The following is a 10257-nucleotide window of genomic DNA, read 5'->3' as shown; positions in this document are numbered from 1 at the left end:
AAGGTATATAATTCAATAAAAAAAAAACTCAAAGAAATAGTTTCTATTGTGCTTTTAATGAGACTCAATGAGCATGCCAGGGTAAGTAGGGTAAAAAGGTTTAGAATTGGTTTCTTTGAATAAGTTCCATGTAAGTCTAGTGTGGAAGCTTGGTATTCCTGATTTTCTGTCACCTGGCTTCAGAGTGATTTAGGTGAGCCACTAAGATTGACACAGAGCAGGCACTAGCATTCTTGATACTACACAGCCATAGAAAAACTTCCTTTTTGTAAAGATTCACTTTTGTATTCAAAAGGCAGAGTAACATAATGGCAGAGAAAAGTAAAGAGAGAAAGAGAGAGAGAGAGAGAGAGAGAGAGAGAGAGAGAGAGAGAGAGAGAGAGAGAGATTGAGAGTGACCTTACATACATTGTTTCACTCCACAAATGGCTGAAGTGGCTGGAGTTGGGCCAATCCAAAGGCCAAGAGCCAGGATGGTCTTCTGGGTCTACCATGTGGGTGCAGGGGCCCAAGTACTCATCTTCTACTGCTTTCCCAGGCCAAATCAGAGAGCTAGATTGGAAGTGGAGCAGTCAGGTGTTTAACTGGTGCCCATATGGGATTCTGGCCTGCAGGTGATGGCTTTACCCACTACACAAAAACACTGACCCAGAAGAATTTTCTTTAAAAAATAAAATGCAGTAACAAAGGAAAATCTGCTATTGTTCCATATTGTCCTATATACACAGACACTTAAAAAGTTCACAGAAAAAATAGAAGGTGAATTTATTTTGGTACAGAAGTTTTGAAATCCATGCACAGCTTATAATTCATCCAATTTAAGCACTAGTGCTAAATACGATGATACTGTTTTCTGTGTCAAACTGATAAATACTTAAATGACATTTAAGAGAGAGAGCTTGCATTGTGGTGCAGTGGGTTAAGCCACTGGCTATAAGGCTAACAAATCATGTGGATGCTGGTTCATGTACTGATTGCTCCACTTCTGTACTTCTGACCTGGTTCCATGCTAATATGCCTCATTCTCCCATATGGAAAAACTGTATATGGAATCCTAGCCATGGCTTTTGCAGCTATTTGGAGAATAAACCAAATAGCAAGAAGTGAGCAATAAGTGCTTGCTCTCATTCTTCTTTCCCTATTCCCTTCAGCTATGCATTTCAAAAAAATAAATGTCTAAAGTATACACACACCTAAGGTGTATGGTAGCAAAAGGTTGTTTGAGACTAGATTCTGATTTGAAAATATGAGCTGTAGAAACAATACACTTGAAATCATCAAATAAGGTCCTGGATAAGGTACTGATGTTGAGTAGAAATATGTGGTTATCTTTTTAAAATGTTATTTAAAGATTTCAGAGTAAATTATATGCTAGGTTTTACTGTAAAATATTCTCACAATAGAAACAAAGAGTTAGGGGCTTCCATTTCTGGGAAAATGCAGTAGATGTGGATGGGTTCAGGAAGAAAATGGATGTGGTCATGAAAATGTTACACAAGTGATCATCATGGTAATAGATCTGCTCTGTGCCTTCACTACATCAGTGTTGACATCCTGGCCATGACACTGTCCTGCAATACTATGAGTTGTGACCATGAGCAGAGAAGGAATCCTTCTGTGTCATTTCTTAAAGTCACATGTACATCTCAAAATAAAAATATTAGTAAAAAGGAAGTATGATATCACAGGGACAAAATTAAACAAAAAAAGGCAGAAAAGTTGGTGGTTACAGAAGTCATTATAGAAAATCTCCACTACAAAATGGGATATCTTCAGCTGAGAAAAGTACAATTAACAATTTCCCTGAAAAGTAGTATCATCTGGTTTTCTTAACTGATCTACCTCTATTCTTTGAAAATCTCACACCATTAAGTCATTCTACCTACTCTTGCCAGTTTTGTCTTATAAATTCCACTTTCATTTTATCACTCCTCTGCTCCTAATAGAACCCACTACTTCAAGATAAACTTCATATGTATGAAAAATTCATCCACATTGTCCTGAGTAACCTCCCATTCACCTGCATATCCTCTATATAAATATTGCATCAGTAAAACTAGTCACAATGTCTCATGACATAATTTTGAACACTGTACACAGGTTTATGCCATTTTCTTGCCTGCTTACTCTCTCTCTTCCTCTCTTCTCTATTGACCTAAATCCTACTTATCTTTAAAAAGCATAACAAAATCCTTCTCTTCAAAGTGTATCTGAGCAAGAATCATATGTTATGTCACAATATGTAGTAGCCCTCCTGATAAAATGTAAGTGTTTGATGAGATGGTGTTGAATTAACTGGGTATTTAATATGAAGCCTTAAATAAATTGTTCAATTTTTTTAAATATAAATAGAAACATAAGTGTTATGCAAGTAAAAAATAAAAGTTGGAATTCAGTAAACTTAGATTCCAGATAATAGGTTTCTACTTACAATGCTTTGTTACCTTGGACAATCCATTTAATACATTGGTTCAAAAATATAAAAATGAAGGAACAGACTCCATATTCAATATATAGATAGTGCACATGCAACTGGGAAAATTTCTCAAGGACTTTCTTGTTTATAACCCAGAAACGTTATTTCTAAATATTAGTCATAAACAGAGTCTAAACTTTATATAAAACACAAAAAGCAAAATCAGATTTCTGATCCACCAATTTTTAAATAAAACCAGCTCAATGAAAATAAATTGTATGATGCCTTAAGAGAACACAGGAACCGGCCGGCGCTGTGGCTTAACAGGCAAAACCTCCTCCTTGTGGCGCTGGCACACCAGGTTCTAGTCCCGGTTGGGGTGCCATATTCTATCCCGGTTACCCCTCTTCCAGGCCAGCTCTCTGCTATGGCCCGGGAAGGCAGTGGAGGATGGCCCAGGTCCTTGAGCCCTGCACCCGCATGGGAGACCAGGAGAAGCAACTGGCTCCTGGTTTGGATCAGCGAGATGCGCTGGCCGCAGCGGCCATTGGAGGGTGAACCAACGGCAAAAAGGAAGACCTTTCTCTCTGTCTCTCTCTCTATCCACTCTGCCTGTCAAAATAAAAAAAAAAGAGAACACAGGAACCAACACCGCCAAATCTTGTAGATGTAGATATTGTATTGAATAACATAAAGTTATATACACTTACTACATATATATATATACATATACATATATATATTTACTTATATATAAATATATATATATATAAGTATATATATATATATATATATATATATATATATATATATATATATATGTATTTACTTCATAAAGTACCTGCATCCTAAGGGAAGAACACTTTCTCGATATGTATAGTATTAAAAGTTGCCATCCTGTAACTTGGAGCTTACTCTCCTAATGATGTACAGTACCAAGGCAGAAACATTTTATATCAAAAGTGATGATCTTGTTAAAAAACTACAAAGGTGTCCTAAAATACTGAGAGACCCACCAAGTTAGGAGTTACACTGGGGAGAATACAAAATAAGATTAGGTGTGAAGAGAATAAATTCCACTGTGCTTTGAGAGTGTCACTCTCTCATCATGATTTTACTTATCATCCTGACTCACAGTCTGCCTTACTAATGACCCTATTACATTTGGCAAGTCTAAAGTGTTTTTTTTTTAATTGGAAAGAAGTAAAAGTAGCCTAATGATTAAAACAATATCTCAGTATTGGGAGAACAATTCTATATCCTATTATGACCCACAGACTCTTGATGTTAGGCTAATAACATTTTCAATCATCTTTTGCGCAACTGTAAAGTGATAATAAGGGCAGGACAATTTATTTTCTAGTAAACATAAAATCAACAGTATGTACTAATAAAGGATTTTAATCATAACTTTTTTTGAACATCAGGTTCTACTAAAGTGGTCACATAATTTATCATTTTCACTGCAACTATTTTAAGAATGAAAGAGATAAATGATAGTAATTATGTTGGAATTACAGGCATAAATTAGGACTGATTGAGGAATACCACACCAATTAGTATGTCTGCAGAGAGATTTTTATTTCTGTGTACCTTATAGATCTATGGTGATCTAGTGGCTTGTTACCTATTAATCACTATAAAATCTGAATATAATAATTAATAATTCTCACTGTGAACAGCTATTTGTATTCTGCAATTAAATATATGAGAATAATTATTGGATGCCTTTAAAAATGACTGTTTAAAGTAATTAAAGCCTCAGATATATGCTGTCGCATTTCTAAAAGTAGGGGCCTCAGACTGTATATGTCAACTCAAGTTACACTTGAGTAATCTCCAATCTATAGATTAAGAAGTATGTCTGAGTTAGCACAGCTTTAAAATGGTGGAGTTGTGTCTTGAACCCAGGAAACCAACCTCCCAAACTCAGTGTTCTTTCTCCTACATCATGGACGGTTCTTACTCATTTCTTTGACCTTAAATCTCCTAGAAAGTATTCCCTCTACTGATAATAATAATAAAAAAAAAACCCAGAAATCTGTGTTAACAATTTTGTATTTACAATCTTTGCAAAGTTGCTTTCTATATTTGGGAACTAAAAGTCACATGGATTTGATCAAAGTTCTGACACAATGGTCAAGTGAAACTTCAATCTTTATAGTGATTACATTGGTCTATAGGTTGATGAAAAGAAGCAAGTGTATTCACTGTAAAGTGGACTTGACTTTTCAAATATATTGGCTCTGGGTAAACTACTTTACCTAGCCTGCTTGTTACAACAGCGTGAGTGCTGTTGAGTGCTGAATACATTCCCCATGAAGTGGTCCTACCAGTGGGATCTTATCAAAGTCAAGGAAACCAGCAGAATGGATATTGTTAGGGATACCTGGACACTGAATCCACTTCTTCCTCCCCAGGTGCAGATACTGATGTGATATTTAGAGTTCCATTCAAGAACTAGGATGACCGTGTATATGTCAACATGGGCTTAAACAGAAGTGCAAAAATTATTTGTGACCACCTGAAGAGAGATGGAAATTAAAAAAAAAAAACTGTAGGAGGAAACGCTGGCACAGTAAGCAATGGGCTCTCTAGACCAGCGAGTCCCTACTACTGACAGCAGGTTCTCATGGCAGGTGGGAGACTAGAAAAATTATGTTAGGGGTATTACTGGGTTGAACCCTAAGGAATTACATAATTCAAATTATTGTGACCCACAAAAAAGTCAAATTCATGTGTTTTAACTAAATACATATTTCAGCTCCATGATCTGGATGGTTAATTTTATTCTGCAAAATTTGTCTCCAGCAAAATTTTAACCCAATTGAAATACATCTATTTCTTTTCAGTTTCCAGTGCAATGAATGGATGATACATCCAAATTCATGTACTCAGAAGTATAAATAGACTGAAAGATTAGAATAGGGGTCAGCAAATTTTTCTATACAGCCCAGATAGTATATATTTTAGTCCTGTGGCCCATCTGTCTCTATTTCTGTAATTTCTCACTTCTGCTATTACAAACTAGAATCAGCCAAAAACAGCCCCAAGCAATAAATAAATAGGTGGACATAGCTCTACCCCAATAAAACTTTATTTATAAAATAGATGCCAGTCAGATCTAACATACAGACCATAGTTTGACAACCCCAAGTTAGAATTTAAATGATCCAGTAAAAGAATAGCAGATACATCATCAAACAAATAGGAAAATGTAGCATTTGGTTGCAACAGAGGAATTACATGCGAAAAATATGGGGGGAATATGGATAAAGGGGAAGAAAAATAAATGGGTGAAATTGTCATAAAATTCTAATTAATATAAATGTTCAAACCTAAGGGTCAACTACCTTCAATAAGTATACACCAACATCAAAACCTAAAAAAAAGGTTACAAAAGCCACTATTATCCTAACAGTCACCTCCATTTCCAAAGGTCACTCAAATCAAAGCTAGAAGAACCAAAATGCCTGAACAACTGTGTTAGATGGTTCTTGCATGTTGCTTTGTTCCTAATGTTGTGTTTTCCCACCATAGGAGGGGTTCTCCACCATCAAGTGAAATAGGAAAACCAATATGGCCTAGGAGTGAGAAACCCTAAATCCGAGTCCTACAGTTAGAACAGAAGAAAATGTTCTAGTCTTTGATCAAAGGTTTCCATGTAAAAAATGAAGGGGTTAATTTATTACCATATATTCTACTAGCACATATATACTGTCATTCTACACACTTAGTCTCTTTCTTCTTTCAACAATCCTATGTGAGAAAAACAATACATTAAATTAAGATGAATTTCCACTTGAACTTTAAATGCATATATAAAGTGCCAAACAGACATATGAACTTTTTAAAAAAGATTTTATTTCTTTGATAGGTATAATTACAGAGAGAGAGAGAGAGAGAGAGAGAGAGAGAGAGAGAGAGAGAGAGAGAAAGGCAGAAGGTTTTTTGTCTGCTAGTGTTCACTCTCAAAATGGCCACAAAGGCCAGAGCTCAGCTGATCTGAAACCAGGAGCCAGTATCTTTTTCTGGGTTTCCCATATTGGTGCAGGTGCCTAAGCACTTGAGCCATCTTTCACTGCTTTACCAGGCTATAAGCAGAGAGCTAGATCAGAAGAGGAGCAGCTGGGGCATGAATAGCTGCCTTTATGGGATGCCAGTCCTGTAGGCAAAGACTTTGCCTACTACACCACAGCACTGGCCCCACACAGGAACTTTTAATGCTAAGATCTATCAATAGATACTTTTACCCCCTTACTGAGAAAGCTTCCTCATTTCTCACATGTGACTTAACACTGCTGTCTCTTATGGTTTAGGGTGACTGTATTCAGGCCAACACTGTGCTGGATATCAGCTTTTGTCTTCAGAGAGAAAACAGACACTATCCACTGTATAACTTAAAGCCAAGCTTAATTCAACTACAAAGCCAATTATAACTGGGCCACTGGGCACCAAGCATATGCAGAATTGTAAGTCCTCTGAAAATGAGCCAGGTTCATGATCATTATCTTAAACAGAGAGCTAAATAGAATCACATTGAAGCCTTTGGCCATCTGCTCTGGGGAAATTTTGGATGCACTCTCAGCAGCACAAAAGAACCAGATTCCTAATTACTCATATTTCAATGCTGGCCCAAATCTGCCATTATGGAACCTATAGATGTTCTGAAATTCAACTGACTATGATTTTTAAAGGGCTATTTTGTTTAGCACTATCAAAGTGAACAATATGGATGTGAGGCCAGATGTTTTGGATTCAATTTATTTCAGATTTAAAAATACCAAGGACATTGAGGAATAAAATAAGGTACCAAATTTGTTTTTTGAGTTTTTTTCAATCAACTACAGCCTTTAGAATAATGTTGAGACAAAATTTATTCTCAGCAGCTAAAGCTTTTTTGCTTGTTTTCCTTCTGCAATCCAGGGCACATGCCAAACAGTATTTAGATTTACAGAGTTGATACAAACCAGAAAAAGAGGGATCTTTCTTGAAATAATCTCAATTTGTTTATTGTCTCTATAAGGTTTGAACTGAGAATTTCCTGACTATAGGCTATTTGATATGATGCATTCTGACAAAAACAGTGGAAACTCTTCTTGCCACCCAATTTTAAACAATACCAAGATAAACTTCAACATACCCACTAGTATGTCCAAGACCCATAAAGTATTACAAAGGAAACACCCTGGGAAATCATAAAACAAAAACAATGAATTTACTTCTATTAATATTTATTTTAAAACATAGAACTTCAATTATTACTGTTCAAATAACACCACTGATTTTTGAAACATTTATATATATGCATATATATTACAGTATATATATGCATATATATGTACAGTATATATATGCATATATACATATGTATGCATGCATATATACATATATGTATGCATATATGCATATCTACATATATGTATATATGTATGCATATATATACATATATATGTGTATGCATATATATATATATACATATATATGTATGTATGCATATATATATACTGTACATAAGTACATTTTAAAAGATTTATTTATTTGAAAGGCAGTTACACACACACACACACACAGAACTTTCATTCACTGGTTCACTTCCCAAATGGCCACAGGGCTAAAGTTGGGCTGGTCCAAAATCAGGAGATTCTTCTGAGTCCCACACATGGGTGTAGAAGCCCAAGAACTTGTGCCATAATCTGCAGCTTTTTCAGGCACAGTAGCAGGGAGTTGGATCAGAATTGAAATAGCTGGACTCCAAGGGGCACCCATATGCAATGTTGGTATTACAGGCAATGACTTTACCCACTACAACACAACACCAGCCCCCACATACACATTTTATATTTTACCTCTAAACTGCTTATTCAAAATTTAATTAGATGCAAATTCCATAATTTCTAATAAAATAAGATTTATATTTTAAAACAAAAATGGTTTACTACTTATAAATGTATGCCACATGATACAAATATTCTAGTGATTTAGTGCTTACTAAAGTAAGAAGACAATTTTCCCACTTTGGGACATGGTTATAAGATTTAAAACTGATTGTCTTGTCTATTAAGTTTAATTATAATACATTTATGTCATTAACTGAAAGCATTGAAAATCTGTCAATGCCCAAAATATTTTCTCCCCCCCAGGGAATCACTGAATTACACCCATAGCTTCATGATTTATTATTCCTCAACAAATCATTGAGTTCTCCATTCTAATGATGTTTATAATTACAATATGTTAACTACAGCCAGTCTTATCATTCTAAGATCTTTTCTGCTTTGTACAGAAAGCTCTTGCTTTCAAATATTGAGTCTTCTGGGGAAAAAGTAAAAAAAGTTTAGAGCAGAGTTTTCTCAGTACAGGTCAACAGTATTAACACAAATATGGCAGACTATATAAACAGCTTAGGATATCACGTACAGGATTTCTTCAGTGCTGAATCAGATGAATTGCTAGAATTATAAGGCTTAACCAACAACCATGAAATTAGGATAGACACCTACAACAAGACTGTTGACTTCCAAGTACTTTAGCTGTATTATTTATATTTCATCTTCTAGGACATAAAATACTTTATATAGATTATTATATTCAACAAGGCCAAAACTGTATATGAACCTTTAATTGTTGGGTTTATATGTCTGTTCTAGAAGATGATTCAGCTAGCTACAGTTATAATATTCATCCACAAAATTAGTTTCCATGTTTGATTAACCTATAATTGTTAACTGTGTCAATAAACATTTTAATACAACTATCATTTTAATGTTGATAATATTCATCAAACTGGTGGATTTGGTGGAAATACAGAAAATATTACTTTTTAAAAGGTTAAATTATGACAGTAGTCCAGTGACGCCATATAATATACTTACATAATTTTGATGATACATTAGGGGAATTAATTGGTTATGTTGCTTACTATTGAGGAAGATGGTCTTTGCTTAGTAGAAGTAACTATACTCTCTTTTGTCTTGCTAAACTAGTCCCCCGACAGTAGATTTTCTAAAATTACTCAAATTGTGGTCATCCTGGCTTCATGAACTTATGTAAAGGTAATATAATCATATCACATATGCCTTAGTGAAAGGAGTCTGCTACCTACAAAGAGATTTCACTTGGGGGTTTTACTACATCTACTAATCCTAAAAGTACCTTGAAGGACCAAATAACTTTTTCATCCTAATGAACCCAGATACAGAAGTATAGTTTTTTAAGAGAGAAAAGGGGCTCTATCTCAAAAGAAATAGTTGCAGTGCCTAGCCAATATGTTCTATCAGGAGTAGGAGAATCTATATGGGGTTGGGTCCTGAGGGTACAGGACAAAATGAGAAAAGGAGGATTTCTCAAAATGAGAGTACTCATTGAAAACAAAGGATGTTACTTTCAAGAATTCCAAATGGTGATGGTAATGCTAGGATGACATCTGAAATTGAATAAAAATAATCCATGTTAAGTGAGGTATAAATACCTGAATTGCTGTGACAGAGAAACAATAAAAATCGCACAGTAATTATGCTACAGTTATTAAATTAATACAGAAGTATATTGAAAGTTGAAAAACTTATAAGATGACTTTTCTTTTTTTTAATCTTTTATTTAATGAATATAAATTGCCAAAGTACAGCTTATGGATTACAATGGCTTCCCCCCCCCATAACTTCCCTCTCATCCACAACCCTCCCCCTTCCCGCTCTCTCTCCCCTTCCAATCACATCAAGATTCATTTTCAATTCTCTTTATATACAGAATATCAGTTTAGTATATATAAAGTAAAGATTTCAACAGTTTGTCCTCACATAGCAACACAAAGTGAAAAATACTATTGGAGTACCAGTTAT

The sequence above is a fragment of the Lepus europaeus genome, chromosome Y (genome assembly GCF_033115175.1).
Source record: "Lepus europaeus isolate LE1 chromosome Y, mLepTim1.pri, whole genome shotgun sequence".
NCBI classification, from domain to species: Eukaryota; Metazoa; Chordata; class Mammalia; order Lagomorpha; family Leporidae; genus Lepus; species Lepus europaeus.
The sequence above is the reverse complement of the archived record's forward strand: the minus strand, read 5'-3'. Positions refer to the sequence as shown.